Source organism: Neolamprologus multifasciatus, chromosome 23 (assembly GCF_963576455.1).
Source record: "Neolamprologus multifasciatus chromosome 23, fNeoMul1.2, whole genome shotgun sequence".
NCBI classification, from domain to species: Eukaryota; Metazoa; Chordata; class Actinopteri; order Cichliformes; family Cichlidae; genus Neolamprologus; species Neolamprologus multifasciatus.
Window position 1 is genome coordinate 6,064,257 of NC_140460.1, and position 22,123 is coordinate 6,086,379.

At 39.4% G+C, this 22,123-nt stretch overlaps 1 protein-coding gene across 3 annotated transcripts in view; it reads left to right on the forward strand.

Moving 5' to 3' along the window:
* Positions 1–22,123, forward strand: part of ncanb (neurocan b) — a 202,129-nt gene that overhangs the window by 110,144 nt on the left and 69,862 nt on the right. The gene's annotated exons all lie outside the window — the stretch shown is intronic.

The window sequence follows — 22,123 nt, forward strand, 5'->3', positions numbered from 1 at the left end:
ACGGCCACGCTGTGGTTTTAATGATCAATACTTATGGAAAGGAGTCACAGATCAGGGGTGAATATATTGACCTGGCTCTGATTATTCAATGCCTTTTAATGCTTTGACTCAAAAGTACCTATTATACAACATTTAGGCATGCCTCTGCATGAATGTCATTGAAGATCAATCAACACTCTGTTGGATCAATGAAAATTGATGCCAAATGAATGTATAACATCCACGAATGCACTTTGTAATGATTTTTAGCCATTGGATTTGGTTAAGGCTGCATAAAGCTTGATGGTTTATAGAAGCAGCTAGAATAAATTGTGATATTTTAGCTAAAATTTCTGGGCAGAAAAGCACTAAAAAGTCACAAAATATTGGTTATTTACTTATTACTTCTTCATTTCTGTGTCTCTCTTTGGCTTTCTTTTCTTTGAAGTTGTTATTTCCCAATGTAACTAAATTGCTGTGATGGCAATTAGAGCAGCTGCATATCTGATGTGTTTTACTATTACTTACCGCTAAAGGCAAATAAGGTTAGCAACCTATAACAGAACATGCTTGACTACAATTTAAATATGTGCTATTTTGAAGAGGGAGTAGAAAGTCAGCTTTAATAACAGTGTTTCATTTCACATGTGTAGCCTCAGTGTCCTTAATCAGTCACTGATGGACAGCTTATTGAAGAGCTTCCATCTTTTTTCTTCTGGTTCAAATTGATTTTAGACAGCCAATACAATCATATTATAGCCATAAAATCCAATAAACCAGTATTCCATCCATCGGCCCTGCTCCATACAAGGTGATTATTTAGGCAAAATGATGCAATGTCATCCTTAGGGACTGTCTCTGGAACTTTTGGGAATTCTTTGGGAAAAAGCATTTTAAAGAACTGGTGTCTTCGTGCTTTTTGTTTCCTCTGTGAGTTTGTAGTTAGTATTTATGAAGGTGTGACAGTGTAAAAATTATCTTCCAAGTCCACTCTAACTTCTATTCAGGGCTCTAACTTTATCTAAACCCACAGAAGGCTGTCAGTAAGCCATATGGGCAGTAATAAATCAAAAAACATTAACAATCTTGTTTGAAGTTGTGGTATCCCACTGATCATGAGAACCAATTTTTAGAATGCTGCAATAGAAAAAGTGGTTGATGAGGCACATCAAAGCCTCTAAGTACACAGTGATTAATTATATTATCCATATCCCACAGCTGGAATGAGTTGGAGATGCAGCATAATTTAATCAAAATTTACTGCACAAATAAAATAGTTGCAGGTAGAGATGCACCGATACCGATACTGGTATCGGGTATCGGGGCCGATACTGTAAAATGTGTGTGTACTCATACTCGTAAAAGTTAACCGATACCATGAACCGATACTAACTTATTTCATTAATCAAGGGTGGCTTGTTATTTCTGTTGTAGTTTTTTAGATTGGCCACTAGGGGGACATCCCGCGCTAAACAGGCACAGGGTTAGACGAGTGAGACTGGCGACTCCAGATAAAAAAGAGAAACTGGAGGCTGCTGTAGCTAGGCTAAACAAAATCTCAGCAGTGTGGACCGGAACAGCCAACTTTAACTCAGGTTTTGGAAAAGCGATGAAAAATGTCAAGAGAAAATTCACGGGCAGTTAAAATAACAGAGGCTCTGACTCATTTTATCGCTCTGGATGACCAGCCAATGCCGGCTGTGGAAAACATAGGATTGCACCGTCTTCTCAGCATACTCGAGCTGCGATATGAAATTCCCAACCGCCCAGACAGTGCCAATAGTTCAGTGATATTTTGTAAAATTACAATGTGGAGACTCTGCAATAATTTAACAGAAGTGCTTATTTTTCACTTGAAATTTTTGTGGTCATTTTTATTAAGATTTTATTTTTTATCGGCAGGGAATATAATAAAACCTGTCTTCCAATTAATTGTATTTGTGTGTGTGATAGAAGTATCGGTTTTTGTACTCTGTATCGGCAAGTACTCAGATCCAAGTACCGGTATCGTATCGGTTTGAAAAAATTGGTATCGTTGCATCCCTAGTTGCAGGACTTGTTGAAGTGATTATCTTTAATCATTCTTGTTGTAACAATGAAGTGTGCGGATTGCAATGTTAAGGTAAGGAGGCAAAGTTGACAGTTAACAGAAAGCTTTTAAATGCTATCCAAACAAATGCAACTTGAGCGGGGACAAACAAGAGCTTGTGAAAGGTAGGACACAACAGGTACATTCACAGAAAGCCTGACAAAGAGGGCAGGACTATTTATACACTGGGGGCTAATTGAAAACTAGAAAAAAGAAGCACATTCTGAGATGCATTCCAAACCTAATAACTAACGGAGTCCACTATACAGCACACTTAATTATTGTTGAGTGATGACTGAAAGGCTTGTTGAGAAATGATAGGTATGTGTGGGTGCGAAATGCTGGGTGCTTTTAATTAAAAAAATGAAAGGACTTAAGTTTGTGTGACTCAAACAACTTTAACAAGAGCACGGCAGCACAACAAGCATCAACTTCGTACATCTACTTTTCAAAACAGAGAACTGCCAGCCTTCTACAGCTGAGGTTAATAAAAGCCCCATTTACTTTTTTATGAAAAAACACACAAACCAGATCCAGTGCCCCCAGGCATTAGTGTATCCTAAGCAACCATGATAATAAATATTAAATCTTGTTTAAAAATCTTTCCTATACTTATTAATACTAGAATCTCTAAATTTCACACACGCTATGACTTTATCTGCCAGCTGTAAACACTGATTGAATCCTAATGGAACAGACCTGAGGGGTGTACTATGAAGTGAGATTAGTGTCTTAAAATCAGGGTGGTGGGGGGTGAGGGGGTGGGAGGGGGGGGGGGGGTTGTATCATGAAAGAGGCTCCTGTCTCACCTGACTAAGTCATAGTGGTAACTTTAACATTTCATTTACAGCATGTTTTACATTAAGTGCATTATAGATTCTCTGTTGGGCAAATCTGTTTTATATGTGGAAGTTGTTAAGCCACACCTTACTAAAACCACCACCAAATGAAGTGCACACCACATTATCACAGGAAGGTGCATATATTAATTTAGCGATGCCAAAAATGTATAAATGCCCTTATAACTGATCCTAATCTGCTGCTAAGTCTATTTTACACTGCTGGAATTGCAGCTACTAGAAGACAGAACACACACCAATATTACCTGTTCAGTGAATGAAAGTAATTTCACTTTGATCTGTTGACAAATTTCCATGTCTCCTTTATTGGGCTATGGGACAGTAACCTTTAATGTTCAAACGTATCCAGTTTAAAGTTTCAGAAGTCTGATGTGCAGCCAACACCGTAGAAACAGACAGCAGTGCTGAGAGCGCACTCAGCAATAAAATGATTAACTCGCATTGAAATTGTTTATTTTACTGCTCTGTGGGCTAAAGCGCCAGATTAATGATTTTCTGAAGCATTAGTCTCGTCTCTTATTTGCGACAGTTACATTTTACTTTTAGATTTTTTTTATGGGCTTTATAGATTTTTATCATCATCATCATCTGATAATGTCTCTGCTTGGAATAAGCAGCACTCACAGAGATTATTTTGAGTGGAAGAAATGTCATGTGACCCACCAATGGCCCATTTTTATGTGAGTGTGCACAGAGCCAGAAGCACGAAGCTCTGCTTGACAGAAAAAGTTAATAACCGCAACTGTGATACAAGTCAATGGGGTTTTAAAATTTTGTGAAATCCTTCCTCTACAAAACTAGTATTAGTACACCTCTCTGGTCTGACTTGACTTGACTGGACTCTCATAATCAACTTGAGAGTGTCTCCAGTTTACAATGACACTTAAATGCATGGAGTAAACTAGATCATTAACTTGTCTCAGTGTTAATTTTTCAACAATACACGTGTAATGCTATTAAGCAACAGTTCAAATGCAAAACCTGAAACCAGATGCATATGATAGTCCACAAATCATCCAGTTTCTATAAAAGAATTAGGTAGTAGTGAGAATTTGTGCAAGTCATGGACATACATGACATGCACACGCAGTTTCCTAGTTTTAGTGATAACTATCCATTCATTTTATCATCAAGTATTAAGTACTTTATGAGATCTTTTAAAGTGTGAGCGCTACAAATGTTTTACATTAATGGTACAGCTTCTATGAATATCCACAGCCACATGTAGCAGTTGTTCATAGTGACAAACGCTCTGGTGCTTTTGGAGGGTTTTGCCCATGTGACACAATGTGTTCATTGTCATCCATTCTGTTAAAAGGTCTATTAAGTATTAACTGCACTGCAAACTAATATATTTATGCCCATTTCAATCTAACTGGAGAGGGAAAAGCAGCCTTATGCACATAAATTCATACAGCAAAATCAAGTACATGTTTAGTTTTATGTCATGCTATTTTTTTTATCCGTGTATGTTCACAGTGTCACTCGTGGGTTTTTTTTTGTAGTTTTGTGTGGTATCTTTCCTGTACTCCTGTGTTTTATAAAAGGAATGCTCCCACATTCATCACATAAAACACCACCATTACATTTTAGTTGGAGTGATTTCGTTTGTTCATGAACTTGAAAATGGCAGCAGCCATACACTTCATCCTTCAGTACTTCCTGCCTGTACCGCACATCCTGGCAAATCCAGCAGGTTTATTTTATTCAGTTGTTGTGTTAAATTTAAATCAACATGAATGAGAAGTCAGAGTTCAGGACCCTGTGGCTTCTAATCAAATGTACTCTGCAGTCTGTATACAGTATATTAAAAAAAACTCCTGGCATGCAACACCAACAGGGTTGTAATGGTGCAACATTTGTAGTTCTTTTGATTTAGAATCTGCAACCAGAGCAATAAATCACAAATTTAATAGATTCCTCCAAGATTAGGACCGTTGTTTGTCTTTATTTATAGTATAAAAACAAAATCCAACTCTTTCTGACAGAAGCAGCTTTTTCTGTTTTGTTCAAATGTGGCTTGTCGAGAAGGAAATGCATTAATCTATCTCCATCTATTTCTAAAGACTAGCCAACAAATCACAGTGATTCTAGGCAGACCACGAATTATGCAAATTATTTCAGGTCAACTGCTATTTGCTTTGCCAGAAGATCTCAATCACTCCATCAGTCCGTCAATCAGGACAAAAAAGGGAGCAGGCAGGTAAGCAATTTCAGGCTGTAAATCACTCATATGCATCTAGATTAACAACAATACACTGTTATTACTGGCAACACATAGAAGTCTGAGAGAAAATCAAAGCTAAAAGCTAGTAAATGAACTGTGATTTTTGCATTTCATATTCAGCGTGTGTTATAGGGTGAAGAAGGTAAATGGTGGTGTTAAAAGTGGGAAATTACTCTGGTCATCCTATTCTCACTTCCTGTGTTTCAACCCCTGTCTCACTTCATCTCTGTCCATCTCTCTCATGGCCTGGTGTAGATTCCCCTCCTCCCTTTTCTCTGTCATTTGCATGATGAATTGGAGGAGATAATAGTACCTGTGCTGCTTCATAAAGTTCAACAGTTTGGCCGAACTGACACGGTCACAGTTGCCTTGTAAGGACAAGCTTCCATTCTCATAAAGTGCAACTAATGATCTGAGTAACTGCTACACAAATACTGATCGTCGAAACTGACGACTATAATTGCCACATACAGTAATAGAATATTGGTAAATAAGATTCATACACTGTGTATTAAAATACATGTATTGTTTGTTTGTTGAATTGTCACATTATCACGGGAGTGATACGGGTCAGGGTTGTTCCACTTGACTGTAAAACATTGTATGATTTATTGTTTGCTAGATGCCGGCTGAATAAAAAGGCTTATGCTAACATTAGCCAGTAAAGGCTGTATATTTTAATTCATCTACTGAAGAAACTTAACTCCCAAGGTGTTCAGGCAAAATAGTTCTTTGGTTGCAACCTTTTATTAATTCTGGGAGGACAACATCAAGTGGGTTTTAGGTAGCAGTAGAGCAGGGCGATATGACCAAAAATATTTATCACGATATACATTTGAAAATTTGCAATAATGATATAACTGACGATATAATTGACACTAGACAAAATACTTTACAACTCCTCAACTTTAGTAGTGCAAAGAAAACCCCCAAAAAATCGATGTATTTTCACTTAAACAAGCAGCTGTTTTTTATGTGCATTAAAGTTATATAAAAAATTAACAGTGCAAATGCAAATTCCTTGCTGACAGTTTAACCAAAAGGCATTTCCAGTGGAGATTGGCCGGCATATCCTCAGCATAACCATGTATAATATCCACAAAACTTAAAAAGAGGTTATACACACACAATACGGTAACATTATGTTGAAGCACAGTACGTATCACTCCGCGGGGCTCCTGCCTACGATAGCCGTAATGCTCCGACAATCCATCAAGCGGTGCGGCTTCGTAGCTTAGCAAAGTCGTACTAAAACATTTGAGTTTCGAGCGCCGTGTACGACACAAAATCGTTTCGAGGTCAGTAAACACAACCAGAATTCAAACATAAGGCACACGGGATTATAAGGGACACTGTCGATTTTCAGAAAAATCAAAGGATTGATTTTAAGTGCGCCGTATTTTCCAAAAAACACGGTAATAACGAGGGCATGCTCTACCAAAAATAGTGCTTTGTTGTGTATCTGACGGATGAAAGCCAAACCAGTTCCACACCACTGAAGTTGCAGCATTTTTACAAACCAATTCTGGTTCATCCGTTTCATTTAATGATCCACTTTCGCTCTTCTCATTCTGCGTTGCCGCCATGTGCGTATGTAAACAAAAGCACTGCACATGTGTGTTTTACCCATTTTCTATCGCGATATTTCGTTTTCCTATCGTTGCCCAGCATTACACCGGTATTACTGTGAACGGTATGATATAGCCCAGCCCTAGGTAGCAGGGTCTTTGGTTTTACCGGTTAGATGTACAATTGGAGTCAAAGCTTTATATATATTTATTATGGGCATTAATGTCACGGTAAGTCTGGGCTTTTAATGATTTCTTTAAACTGTTCTTTTTCCAGGGTAAAATTATATTACAGCATACATCTTTAATGACTTTAAAAAATTAGAAATGCACAAGTTTTAATTTATTTAGGATTTTCTCTAATCCAGACAGGGTCAAAAGAATGCATACACTCCCACTAATATTTGGTTAGCAAGTTGCACCTCAGCCAGCCACCTCACCTTTTGATAGTCATCAACACGCATCTGGTATAGTTCTGAATGGATTCTGAATTCCCTACTGAATTAGTTTGGTTCATTTAAATTGGTTACCTGACGAGGACCAAGCTCTTAAGCATAGTCCACAAAGTTTCAGTAGGGTTGAGGTTGGGGGTGTAGGAAGGCCATTCCAGAAGCTTAACGTTAGGCTGCTTTATGCATTCCAAAACCATTTGCTATGTGCTTGTGCTCATCATCCTGTTGGAACACCCAACTGTGTCCAAGTTTCAACCATCCAGCTGTTGATTTCATCAAGTGTCTGGTTAAGTTTTCCCTTGCTAAGGGACATTTATCATTAATGTCCATAGATTCAGTCTGATGTAAACTTCTAACTACAACTTTATGTATTTATTGATTGCTGTTTATTTGTATTTATTGGGCAATGGTGGTTTGTTAATGTGGATGGAGATTTTAAATAATTTAGGAAAGGGTTTTATGTAAGAAGTCTCTTTGAATCTGCTTATAGTAGTATTAGTAGTATCCAGTAGTATTTAAGCAGAGGCCATTTAGTGTGTCAGTTATTGTCATTGATGGGATTGACTTGTGTTGTGTTTGAACTGGTGTTGGGATCTGTCTGTGGAGAGTGCTAGCCAGAATTGTTTCTTATGTCGTCTAGTGGAACAAATAAATGTGTTTCATGTTTCAAAACTCCTCTTGGACTTGTGATTTCCTCTTTCTGCCTCTTGGGTCACTTCACCAATTTCGCCTGCCTCATAAACTCGTCTTATTTCTTGTCCTTAATCAGCCTTGCTCATTTCTTCTCAGCTTTCCAAAGATTTCTCAAGTAAATCAGTCAAAAACAACAAGTCTAATAGGCATAAACATCTATTGAGTTCCTTTTCAATTTAACGGAGCACATTTGCTCAGACTTACAGGTGGTTTAAAGAACTCCCTGGTCAATATCAGCACAATAAATTGAAAAGCGACATCTTTTGCAGTATGTTTGCACATAGCAGAGTCCTCAGGTTGGTTTTCTGCTTGACAGGAAGCACTATTTTTTAATTTGCACCTTACCACACACTCTGCTCTTCCAACTTTCCCAATCATGGTGATTAGATCGGAGTTATTTCCCCCAGTTCCTTCCTCTCTCCCTTGCTTGCTCTTTACCGTTTATCAAATATGTTTTTTCTTTTTCTTACATTTTTCACTTTGACCGCATCTCCATGTCTTCACCTCATTTGCCGCTCTTTCACGCTCCATCTCCTTATTTTCTTTCCTAGTTGCCATTTCCTGTATTTTTCTTCTCCTTCTGCCGTTCTTTTGCACCCATTTCTTCCCTCTCTTCTGCTCAGACCATCATTTTTCCTTCATCCTTCCTCCCTTCCTTGACCCCTCCAGAACATCGGTCTTTGGCAAAGCCTGCAGTGTAGGGCTGCATTGAAATCGCGCTGCAGTGCAGAGATTGGGGGTGAACACAAACCCTCCACCCCACACTACCACCTCCATTTCTCCCAAATAACACATTTCATTTCCTGCCACACTTCCTCACTCTCTCGCAACCCCGAACCTCTCCCCCCACTTCTCTCTCTGTGGCTCCATGCCTTTTTTTTCTCCCTCTCTTGCTCAGTATTTTTCTGTCAAAGGCCAATACAATTATTCATACCGAAATGTCTCTGTACTCATGCATAAAATGAAACTTATTCAAGCTCACACGCTCACTCACCTGCATACTCGAATTGCCAAATATGCTCACAAGGGCGTGTGCAAAATGTATTCTCCTTTTTATGTCCATTTTATCCTCCACACAGATCTGACCTCCCCCCCACACACACACCTGTTTGCACCTGTCTTATGTTAAACTAATATGTACTCAAGACTATAAGAAGAGGTAATGCACAACTCTTGTTTAAAGAGGGCATCAGAAATGCCTCCACTGGTTGATGTATTAACTAATTCATCCTCTAGGGCCAACTCCTTTCACATCAGCTCATATGATTGAGCCTGAAAGATTCATGAGGTTGAGGCTATTAATATCAGCGGCCCATACCCACTTCACCAAAGGTCCATACATCTAAGCGGTGAGGTCAAAGACAATTGTGAAAGCGGGAAGCACAGACTGTAGCTGAACATGGTGGATGTTCTATGGCAGATACACACAGGCTGTTCAGATATTTGTCAGCAGATTCTCTCAAGATTAACAAAGTGTGAAGCTAAAGTTGGTATTCTTAGAGCTAGAGGTGATTTATGCAGTAAAGCAAAGAGTTATAATCAGAAGTGTAAAAAAAAGTAAGAAAGAAATGTGCAGATCGATAGATCCTAGGTGAGTTGTTAGGTTACATATAGGAAGATAGATGGAAGGAGCAGGAGCTGCCCTGCTGCTCCCCTCAGGACATCTCATTCATTCCATCATTAATGATGCAATGGATTTATGTGTTTGGCTCCAAATCCTTCTAGTTCTAGAGGTTAGGCCTATATGTTATAGAGTTTCTAGTGCTTTTTCTTTGCTTCTATTTTTCCTGCAATAGTAGGACAATCACCACCAGGTAGGAAAAAGTGATATTAAGAAAAGGTCATTCATATACCACCAACAACTCTGACAAACTCAACCATGGGAAAATACAGTCCGGGTCTTTAATGATCCTGGATTTTTTTTAATCAGACGTTTTTTAACTCAAACACGATGCTTTTAAGAGCAATCTTTGCTGAAAAATATGGGGTGGTGATGCATTTTGTGGTTAAAATAAGACTTTTTTGGCGAATTCTTTTGGTTTGAAGGTGGTATAACAACAAATGACTCAGCATTGTGAGTCAAAATGAAGAATCCATGAGCTACCATGCGATGGCAAGTGTGCGAATGGCAGAGAACGTCTCTTTTGGTGTGATTGATGACCGGCAGTTTTTCACAGTTTGTCAGCAGCTTATGAGTTCTTAAAGGGCTATGATTGGCTGGCTCAGCCAGTACCCCATGCCTCATTAATTCCTCCACATCGCCGGATTCCTCAATCAGCATTATGATTGGCTGTACCCCCGCTGCCACTGACATGCATACTCTTACCCCAACACCACCAAGAATGCCAAAAAAAGCCTGTAGTGCTGATTGACACTGCTGCGCCTGCAGCTGACTCAGTTGGTGGTGCATCCATTAGACACATTCAAAAAAAAACGCCACAAAAAAAAAAACATTAATTAAAAAAAAAAAACCCCAAGCATCTGCAGAGGGGTACTGGAGTGTAGGCAAACTCTGTTCACAGAAGATATGAGATAGGTGATGGCATAATTTCTCAGTTTTCAATCACCATGGACACTCCCTCCTCTCAAACCTCCTCAGGACAATGAGAAACAAAGGACACACTGGCTGCAGAGTTGAATAAGAATGAGCTACAGGGCTCATAATGTGCGTGCGTCCATGTGTGAATACATGTGAGTGCAGCACGCCGTATCTCTTTGGTGTGAACACATCTGCAGATTAATGAGCTCCTGGCCAAGTTGCCAGGATTCACCTCTCTCTTTTTATCTCTTTTTCACTCTCTCACCAGCTCACACATACACACTCACCACCACCTTGAGTTGACTCATCTTTTCTGCCGCTCTTTGTAATTCACTTGTCAGCTGGAGTGCCGAATGTGCATAGAAATCGAATGAATATGCATGTATGTGGCTGATATGCGTTTGATTTGGCTCAGTGAGTGTGTGTGCGTTGTGTTGGATGGAGAGAGGAAATGGTTCTGTATACATTGGGTGACAGCTGTGGGAGGAAGTGAAGCATATAAAGGCTGGCCACGTAGAAAGCGGGACAAATTGATTTCCCATGAAGACCGCAAACTGGGTTTTACACGGGAGGGTCTTATCGGTGTTCCAGAAACACTCACACAATGACACTCAAGTACAGACACCACAAGCACCTGCAGACTGAGACTCAAACTTATGTCTGCTGTAAATATGAATTAAACACTTCTTCAACACAGTGCGCTCATGCAAGAAAATAAAAACATATGGCATGGTTTAGACAGGAACTGTATAAATAAGATGGACTTAGCCAGTATGACATCATCGACTGGTTTCGACTTCACAGTTTGAAGCTGTTATCATTTAGCTGTCACCGCGTTGGCATGTTGGCTCTATGCAGACAGTCATTACCATATTTGTATGAAAGTGATTTCATTAATTAAGGAAATTAATTTGTTGGTGGAGCCAACAAATGTAGCAATACACCTAAAAAAGACAAATATGTAGTAGTTAAAAATGGTAAATGGCCTGTATTTATATAGCGCTTTACTAGTCCCTAAGGACCCCAAAGCGCTTTACATATCCAGTCATCCACCCATTCACACACACATTCACACACTGGTGATGGCAAGCTACATTGTAGCCACAGCCACCCTGGGGCGCACTGACAGAGGCGAGGCTGCCGGACACTGGCGCCACCGGGCCCTCTGACCACCACCAGTAGGCAACAGGTGAAGTGTCTTGCCCAAGGACACAACGACCGAGACTGTCCAAGCCGGGGCTCGAACCGGCAACCTTCCGATTACAAGGCGAACTTGTAATCTTGAGCCACGATCGCCCTGGCATAGGACATTTTTACACATGTAGTCTGAACAATGCACACTTCTGTGCTGTTAATTCACTTACCAAGTGTGTATCCATGGATACACACTTGTGCTAGAATGTAAAGACCATTTAACGTCTGATTCATGCATCTGCATTCACCACTTGTAATGACTAGATTAGTTTTGGAGCTGCATGTGTAAGAACAAATATAAGTATAAACACTTTGCATAAATTTGACATTTTTAATGAGGAATAAAATGCAAGAAACACTGTACTAAAATGTATGAGCAAATGCATTACTGTACACCTTGTGGTGGCCCAACAGTGTAAAGGATTTTTTTTGTTATATCTCCATAGCAGCTACTCAGAGAGGGGAAAATAACCAAAGAGATGAATGAGGCAGAGTGAGATGGAGCAAGAAAGCATGAAAGAGAAAGAGACAGAGCAAAGATGACTGAGGGGATAAAGTCCTTCACTAGGCTCGTGTCTGAATGACTGTCAGATCTACACTGGCTGAAAAATAGTAAATAATTCCTTCTTAGTATTTACCAGAGGGCAGTTTTTTTGATTTTCATTCACTTTCCTTACTAGAAATAGATTTAAGAATTCAACATCAGAGCTCTCACCACTCCGGAAAACATCCTTATATAATTTTACTGTCAGTGATTAATTGATTCTGACAGGACAAAGGGAAAAATAGATAATTTTAGTCTACTATTTCTTCTTTAACTATGTCAGAAATAACGACGGGAGGCAAAGAATAGCCTGTCACTCACCCCTCTAGGGAACTGCTCTACTTAAAGTTATTGTACTTTTTAAGTGTGCGCACTCATAGAGGTAAGGACCAAAAGACAAGGAGGCAAGGAAGGATGGAAAAGCGTGCAAGGAAGGAAGCACAAAAATTTAAAAAAATATAACAAAGTACGCACGAAAAGGAGGAACACAGATTGAAGATGGAGGACTGGAAAAAGCTTCGAGGAAGCAAGTGGAGAAAAGTGATATCACGAGCAATCCATTGTAAGATTTAGACGTGCGGCTCCTTTAAGCTGTGATGAGACGTGTTAACGATAACACCTGGCACCCTGGGTGTTACGGGCAGACAGAGCTGTCAGAGAACAGACCTTACACCACACAGCCTTGAGGGACACCACCACTGCTAACACCAGGAACCCTAAAGGGACACCTGTAAACCTTGTAGACTCAAAGGAAATCAGCCCGGTAAGAGCCACAGGGTGAACGAGGATAAACTTGCCATTAAAAGATCTCCAGAGGGAGAGAGAGAAAATAGAAGGTGAAGAGACTCGGAAGTGACTAATATAAGAGTAGTAGCGAAGACGACGAGGGAGGAGAAATAGAAGGGAGAGGAAGAGGATTCTTTGGATCTGTGCTGCATATTCTGTCACTTTACAGTCCTGAATAACTCCAGTTTCCTTCTTTCGACTTCTGTGGCGAGACAAAAATAGCGCGAGGCTGTAAGATACTGGTGGCATTGTGGCAGCTTGCTTGGCTTCTCCTGTCCCTGGCTTCCATTTCTTGGCCATTGGCCCCCTCCCACACAAAATATAAACAGACCCTGAAGATAAAGCCAGTGAATACACACAAACACACACACACAGCACTGGGGAGCGGAGTCAGACTGTCAGAAGTGAAGGCTAGCAGAGCGATTTGAGATGTTGTGACACTTTAGCTCATTACATTTTCCCAGGCTGTTATGAATGTTGCAACAGTGCTGTCAACCAAAGCGAAGACCTGTCTGAAACATACTGTGGGCACACACATTCACAGACACGCCACTGACGCAGCCTGCGGATTGCCACATCCACATCGCAGGCCTTGAATTAAGATGAATCTTTTGCTGTTTTTATTCTCAACGTTGCATATTTTTTTGGGGGGGAAATGTCTACAAGGAGGGCTTTAGGCTCACTTTGCTCGCTTTCCTTTGACGCACAAGAAAATCTGGTAACCCCTGACGAGCAGAATCCCTGCCTGCATGAAGCTCTTAGTACATCATCTGGGCTCCCACATGATGTACTGGTGAAGTAATGTAGTCCTGTTCAAAAGCGGTGAAATACTTTTCTCTATTTCTAACCAGAAATGCACGGTAAAAGAGATTGTGTTATCGTCAGACTGTGGATCCTCTGATCAGCTGATCACGCCCGAGCACGCTCTCTTGAGAGCAGCACAGAGCCTTGGGCAGTACCAGAGCTGCTGTGTAGTCTCCTCTTGTCCCTGCTGATCCTGATCCGTTTGTAATTCAGTGCACCTAAAGACAGCTTAAGGCCCAGGACTCTACTGTGTACTGGTGGTTCACACACACATGCACACACAAAATTCGTATCTCACATACATTCATACACATCCATGAGCTAAACACATTTTTACACTGATTGCAGCTATTTTGTCTCCTGTCTGTCTATATTTCACTGGCCTCCAGGAGACCTACGAGTACTAACCGTCGAATTTGTTTTTGTGTTTTTCCCTTAAGTCAAAATGCCGCAACCAAAAATTTTAGCTGTGATATATGACATATGACAGGTATTATTATTATTATTATTATATTTATGTCTGCCTCACTCTTAAAGGTGCAACCTAAGAACATGGATAGATATTTCTCGACTGTATAAATAGACAATGTCACACTAGCAACTGTTTTTTATATATGAGGCTTGAGGTTGCTGTTCCCTCAACATAGTCCGCTGATTGGTTAATGTGGCTGTACTGAATTCAGCCCATGGTGAAATTGGGTTACACTATTAATGTAAGCTACATTTGCAAGAGAAAAACCACTAGGCAGAATTTTGTGACACTTGGTGTAGCGGTGGTTCACAGGCAACAGAAATTGTTACGTTTTGGTGCAGACTGGGACGACTTTGAAATGTTGGAAATAGGGAATTTGCACTTGCATCAGCAGTGCCAGTGACAGTGGTGGAGGACCTTGCTCTCAGATTGCCCCTTTCGTGTTAGCATGGCATACAAGTTAAATTTGTTGTATTTAAAGCTGTCTGATAAATATCAGTGAATTAGTGTTATTGCTATTTTTAGCTGCTGAAGACACTTCTATGTTCACCAGTTTGTTACCAATTTTGTCTCTTTCTGTTGGACAATGTAGAGGACTGGTGATCTAAAAAAAAAATCACAATCCCATGTTGAAGTTATTTTTGGTAAATTAATTCAAAAAGGATCATTTTATTCTCCTTCACCACAAATTACTGCTCCATAAGGCGTGACATGGAGAGGAGCAGCTTGCAGCAGGCTGAGATGTTACTGAAGCCTAGCAGTGTTGGTCAAGTTACTTGAAAAAAGTAATTAGTTCCTAATATTACTATTTAGCAAAAAAAAAATCTGTATATTCCAGCATACAAGACAAAATAATGTTTTGTGTTTACACTCACTCTTTCAAATAGATGCAAGTAAAAAACGAAAAAAAAGGAAACAAAAAATAAATAAAATAGTGCTGTCAGCGTGGAGCGGCACAGCGCTAACCGTGCTAACACGTTGATGTCATGCAGCCCCACGCACGGGTGATCCGCATTAACTCACTAACTGAGATTTTCCACGTTAATGCAGTTATGGCATTAACGTCATTTTAACAAGATTAATGCTGACAGCACTAAAATAAAATCTAAGATTCAGTAGCACTAAGTCCTGTCACTCTTAAATCTATGGTCACCTGTTTAGCAGGAGTGGGGCGGGTGGAGGTTTGCCCAGTGCCGCAGCGGTCTTGTCAGTGGGGCAATCCTGGGGCTTCTCTCTTAATTTCACATTCCCGTGGCGGCTTGCTAGGTGCTTGCTCAGATTTGAAGTTAAATTTTTCACTGTGGAAAGAAGTTTTCTTCCCACGCAGAGTGTACAGAGGACGCTAATGTTTTTGTCACTTTTTACGGAATAAAACTTAAAGTAATGTAAGTACGTTCAAGCTTTAAACGCTGCATGGTCGTACTCTCTCCTGCACTCCATATTGTCCATTGTTGATCTACACAGGTCTGTTGCTGCCACGTGTGTCGCACGCGCTTACGTCATTGTCATGAGACACTCTCACAAACAAAATCACAACAGTTTAGTAATGCAGTAACGCAGCATGCTTACGGGAAAGTAACAGTAATCTAATTACCTTTTTGCAATAGTAATCCCTTACATTACTCATTACTTGAAAAAAGTAATCGGATTACAAGCTGCTCATCTCTGAAGCCCAGATTGCTTTGATAGCAGCCTTCACATTCTCTAGTTTTGCGTTAAGTGTTTCTCATCTTCCTCTTGATAATACAGTCATGTTGACTGGTCAGTCAAGCGCAGTAATAACATGGTCAGTAAATCATGTGATAGTAGTTTTGGCACTGTGCTTCTGGAAAAAGAAATGGTCTCGATTTGTCTGCAGATGGATGCAAGTGCTCTAAAGTCAGTCTCCTAGTAGACAACTGCAGTTTGAATTTGGTAAAACACAGCGTACCAAACAACCCCAACACCAGATGGCACAACAAATCATCACCGAGTGCAGAAACTTCATACTGGAGAACAAACACCTTAGATTTTGTGCCTCTCCACTCGTCCTTTCACTTGGAACTTCCAAATGAAATGAAAAACTTCCTTTCATCTGAAAAGAGAATTTTGGAAGTCCTATTCTTTTCCTCTTTAGCACAAGTAAGACTCTTGTGATGTTGTTTCTGTTTCAGGAGTGGTTTGATATGAGAAATGCGACAGTGATTTTTGTGTGTCATAGTTCTTCATGCGCTGACACCAGCCTCAGTGCACTCCTTGTGATTCTCTCCCAAGTTTTTGAATCAACGTTTCTTGACAGTTCTCTGTAGGCTCTGTTCAGCCCTGTGGCTTGTGCACCTTTTCCCACCGCACTTTTCCCTTCCAGTCATTTTTACGCAAACATGCTCGAGTACAACACTCTGTGAACAGTCAGTCCTTTCAACAGTGACCTTATCCTGTCAGTGATATGCACAACTGTCAAATCAGCAATCTTCCCCACGATTGTTGTGTGCATTTCACTTTACATGAAATCAATACATAATATATGAACGTTTACATTTTTGTGTGAAATTATGAAAAAAAAATCTAACAAAAAATCTGAGCTGACTTGTGATGCTGGAAATTATGTTATGATGATTTATGATGTGCGAGTTGAAACTGGATTAAATGATGAAAGCAGCATGCAAAAAATTAATAAATGAACCAAAATAGTTAGCTGAATGACACTAAAACCCTTTCTGTTCAGTGAAACTGCAGAGCCGGGTGATAGTTCTCTTATATTCACATATAAAAAGGAAGACGTCTTTTTATCCATTTTTAAATATAAAAATGGTAATTAGTGCTGCCAAAAATGCAAGAGAAAAGGGCTCTTGCTCAAAACAAAAGCGGGAGAATAGAGATCCATTTAGGCATCTTGGCACTAACACATACTGAAACACAAGTACATCGGGGCTCCGGCTGCAGCTGCACACAAAACCATATAATTGTTTTCTCCTACACACTCATACACAGCCGTTAAACACACATTCACAAAAACATAACAAAATTCATTTTATGCTCATTAATGTCGCTGTACACACCCACACACACACACACACAGCACTCACCTACATTATGGTTATTGACACAAAGCAACATGGTCCATTGTGTGCTGTTTGGACGAGCGGGCGCTCAATAGAAAGGTATCCTTCTTTGTAGAAGGGCATGGAAATGTCAATGCCCCTCAGCAAGCTAAAGGAAGCCAGTCTCCTAGGGTCTTTTAATATGAAAGACGACAAACACAAAAAAAAAAAAACCTTTTAGCAAAAAGCACTTTTTGTCATAAACATTTCAATGTCAAAGCCTCCATTTTGCAGGATCGCATGTCAGTTTATTTTTGGATAATGTCAGTTGTCGTTCTTAGGCAATTAGAAGAATGGGTTTGTGTATAGGTGTCTGAAGGCGATAGCGTCATTGGGAGTGTGTCATGGTTAACGTGCATTAATGTGTATTTTTCTGCATGTTACCCTCCCTCTGTGGTAATAATACTGTCCTTTCATCCCAGCCACACTGTCGGGTTTAGAAGTCCTCGGATGGCATTTAGTGGTTCAAAGGTTCTCTGTGTAATTGATCAGACTGCTACTTGATCTGTACAGCTGGCATTTAGTCCACACAGAAAAATGTGCTTTTCCAGCTCTGTTAGGATAAACTTGCTTTCAAATGTCAGCGCCTGCCACCGACAGAAGTTTGACATGGATGAATTGTATACAGAGCATAATGAGATTTCACTTTCTCACCTTCCATCGCTTCCTTTTGTGAGCATACAGGTATTTACATAATGAGTCAACACAATTATAAAAGATGTGCCATACTGCAAATATACGCTCACTAATGGCTTTATTTTGTTATCTGAATGTTTCAAATTTTCTCTGTTGCTTTATTCTTTGTTTGCTTCTTCTTCTTTTTTATCGTTTAACAAAGCTCTTTTTGGAAGGGTAATTATTTTTGACCAAAGCAGTTACACCATTTTGCAAAGACGGCACTGTTTCTTTGTCTGAATTTTCCCTTAAATGTTAAATAGGTTTAAAAAGAAGTCAGCTGCAGCACTACATTTCACAGCTCCTACTGCTCTTTCAAACAGTCATTATGTTGACAGGTAAATGGCTGCAATCTTGACCCTCTCAATAGGTGTTTATAGTGGTTTTGGGTAATCAGAATGGGCACCCAGCAGCTTTACTCCCTTCTCACTCCTCTCAAGCTACAAAGCAAACCCCAGATGCAGGATCATTAAAATAATTTCTGAGTGAAATTTTTAGAAGTTGATCAGAGGGAATCGTTACTATTTTTATATCAAAGCCCACGAAAAGTTTTTTAAAAAGTCTTAAATGCTTTTCTTTTTGATGTTTGCTATCATTTGATGTGGTAGGTGAATATTTATGAGTGTCTGAAATAGGGATCAGGACATTTGCAAAAAAAAAAAAAAATCAGACCATGCAATCAAAAAAGATGACCAAAAAGGACATAGTCACCCTTCAGTTAATTTTAATGAGATGGGACAGATAAGAATATACACATTTCAAGCACTATCTTTCATCTGTGGAATGAAAAGGGCTTCCTCTGTGCAAGCAAATGCTTTTATAAGTAACATCATGTTCCTTGCAACTGGAACGTTCTGAGAAATGGACCTGTAACTGAATTTTCAAATGTTTCTTTTTTAAAAAATTCATGAAAAAAGAGGAAATATATGTAGACAAAATAATTTGGAATATTCAAAGAGCAACAATGGGGCTAATTTCGTGCAATAAATATAAGACCTAGCATTTATTTCCAAATTGGTTTTATATCTTCAAACAGTCTTTAAACACAAAGTTCTGTACCAGGAAGCAGGATTTGGGGTTATTCAGGTAACTTCAGGGTAATCCTGTACAACACAGGTGGATTACTTCTTACTGTGGTGCATTACCACACTAATGATTTACCTAAGTTGCTCCAGAGAAGGTTATGTTCCAAATTAGAGATCAACAGGTTAAAAAACAAAATCACCTCTTTCTGATCTATCATTCTCCAGAAGTATAAAGTTTTAAACATCATTTGAAGATTTCGTCTTTCGCTGATGGGCCTCAGCAAATATTGATGTTTAGATATAGCTCTATTATAGCTCAATAGCTCTATTCCTGTAAAGAATTTAACAACTGCATTGATGTATGTATAAAATATGACACCTAATTGTTCTTGCTGACCTTATGAAATGCATATACACTAAGCCTATGTTTGAACTAATTTATTATTTAAACAGAACCATTAAAAAACAGTGGACCTGCAGCTGGAAGAATTAATGTTAAAACTGTTTTTTTGGATATGAATTTAATGAAGTGCATGATTATAATCTGTCAGTAATGATAATCAAAGCTGTGACATTGATAAGTCTGATAATTAGCATGTTTACTGTTATTGTCTTTGTCATGTGTGTTCAGTCTGATCTTATAAGTTATGTAACAGAGCCTATCCTCATTATAATTCAATTATAAAAACAGGTTTTATTTAATGTCATTTCTCGTGTTAGACTAAAGAGTTTAATAGAAGGATAGTTCCAATCGTATAACCGTGGTATATATTTTATAGCATAGTTACTAGACCGCTAAAATAATATACTATGTTTTAATGCATAGTCCTTTGCTGAAATATTGATTTCTTTCTCGAAGCCTTTATTGCCCCCTAAGTGGACTGTCTCTTTGCTGTACTCTTCCTATTTTATCCCGATTCATAGCCATTAAATAATGATTGTTTTTCAAGTCTTGTTTATATTAAAAAAGAAAAAGAGCTTTATACGTTTTATTTGGCCTCAATATTCAGAAACACGCAGGCTGGGGCAAGTGTTAAGAGTGTAACTCTCTCTGCTTGAAAGTAGAAAAAGACCCTCTGGAAGCACAAGCATGTCAGATAGGTCGACCGGGTGATGGAGTTGAAATTTAGCGTCACAATGCTCTGGATGAGTAAGCAGCTAATAGGAATTTAATCTGATCTATTGAACTGAGAGATAATCCAGAAAGGGAAAAGGGGGAAAGGCTGGACCACGGTATTCTCCCACCCATTTTCTGTTGACTCCCACTCTTATTCTCTCTCTGTATCGCTCTGTTTCTTTCTCTGTCCCTTTTCAATTATTCATACTATGGTTTTGACACATGCCTGCAGTAAGCCTCCAGATATTCTGTCAAGTGACACCACCCCCAGTTTGTCTGGCTGCTCTCTCACTATCCTCCCTCATATTCCTCTCTCTATTTCCCCTTCCTGCATCCTCATAACTCACCAGCTCTCCTCAGCTACACACAGGAAGATGAGGATAAACAACAAGTGGAGGTCAAATTTTCATCTTGCAATCAGAAACAGCCCCCTTCAAATGATGTAGTTAAACCTTAATTTGATAGTTTTTCATCACAGTAACTTACCAAGTTTTTGCATTCGTTTGCTTCCTCTCGATTCAATTTAAAATACTGGCTCAAATAAAAGCTAGCGGGGTCACGAGTTTGTAAGCGACACACAGAAATTACCACAGTGGCTGGCACCTGTTTATTCCTCCATCCATTTCTCTGCCAGTAGATAAGTGGAGCACTGCTCTCCTCAACTCCCTGGAGACTGTACTAGTGCCCAGGCCTGATTTGGTTGTGCTGGGGAATGAGCCAGAGAGTGTGGACACACATACAAATTCTCAAATCCAGTCTCCCACACACACGCTGCCACCTGCTTAAGTTGGATGGTCCTCTCATTAAGTCAGCCGGGCGGACATCGAGTGGATAGGCCCTACCGCACTTTGGCTCTCATCTCACTGTTTAAGGAGAGGAACAGTGTTTTCATGGCTATATAGAGCACAATGGTAATATTATATTTTTTCAGCAGCTATAGATTTAGCATCAAAAGTTAACCTGAATGTTTGACCTTTACTGTGCTGAATGATGTGTATAGTTCGGACTGCTGCAGGTACAATGTTTAGCATTGTTTTGTGACAAGACAAGCAGCTTGGAAACCAGTGATGGGCAAGTAGGCAATTCCCACAAGTATACAGCGCAAACCTAGCCTCCAGCTGTCATTCACCGGGAATGGACTAGGAGGTAAAGGGCAGCCACTGCACATTCATACAGCCCTTCTTTTGAATAAGTAGGAAGATAAAGTAACACCTACTCAATATGGTTTAAAAAATTAACTATGTAATTAAACTTTTATACCAATGAAAATGTAGTTAGCAAACCATTTTAGTTGGACTTGTTCTTTGGGTTTTTACTGAAGTCCTGTGATACCCACACAGTTATTATTATACTTTTAAGGATTACATTAACATTTTTACAAATGACCCCTCATTTTTTAATGACTAATAGGTGTATGTGGGATATTTTACTCTTACTCGGGGGACAAGGTGATAGCAAATGCATTTTAGGTGTGTTTTTTTTCTTTATGCTTTTAATGTAGTGTTTCTCAAATGCCTGATTTCCCAAAATGTTTGATTGATAACTGTTTTATTTAAATAAAGGCTGTGTAAAGTCTTACTTGGTTATTTTCCCTATAGATATATATATTACTTTAGTTTCACTTCATATTTGTCAATTCGTTTTCCATGCCTCCAGTGGCTCTGCACTTGAGAAACACTCGCTTAATCCAAAGTGACAGCGAATTTGAGGGAAGCCTACATCTATACCTGCTCTATTAGGTCTTCAGCTCCTACTCCAAAGCTCTGTGTCATCAAGGTCACAGAAGTCTGAGAAAAATCTAGTCAAAAGACTAGTGTGCTTTTCCCCAAGGTTTTTAAATTGGTTACAAGAAGATGAAATTACCTCTTCAGAAACTACACAGGTTGTTAACTCGTGTTTATAGTGGAATTTTGTAATTTTTTTTACAGTGCTTCAAATATTACCTCGGCATTACCCGGGTTAAGCTCATATTCACGGGCAGACAGGTTGGTCAAAGTATGAAGCTACAGAGGAGGATTT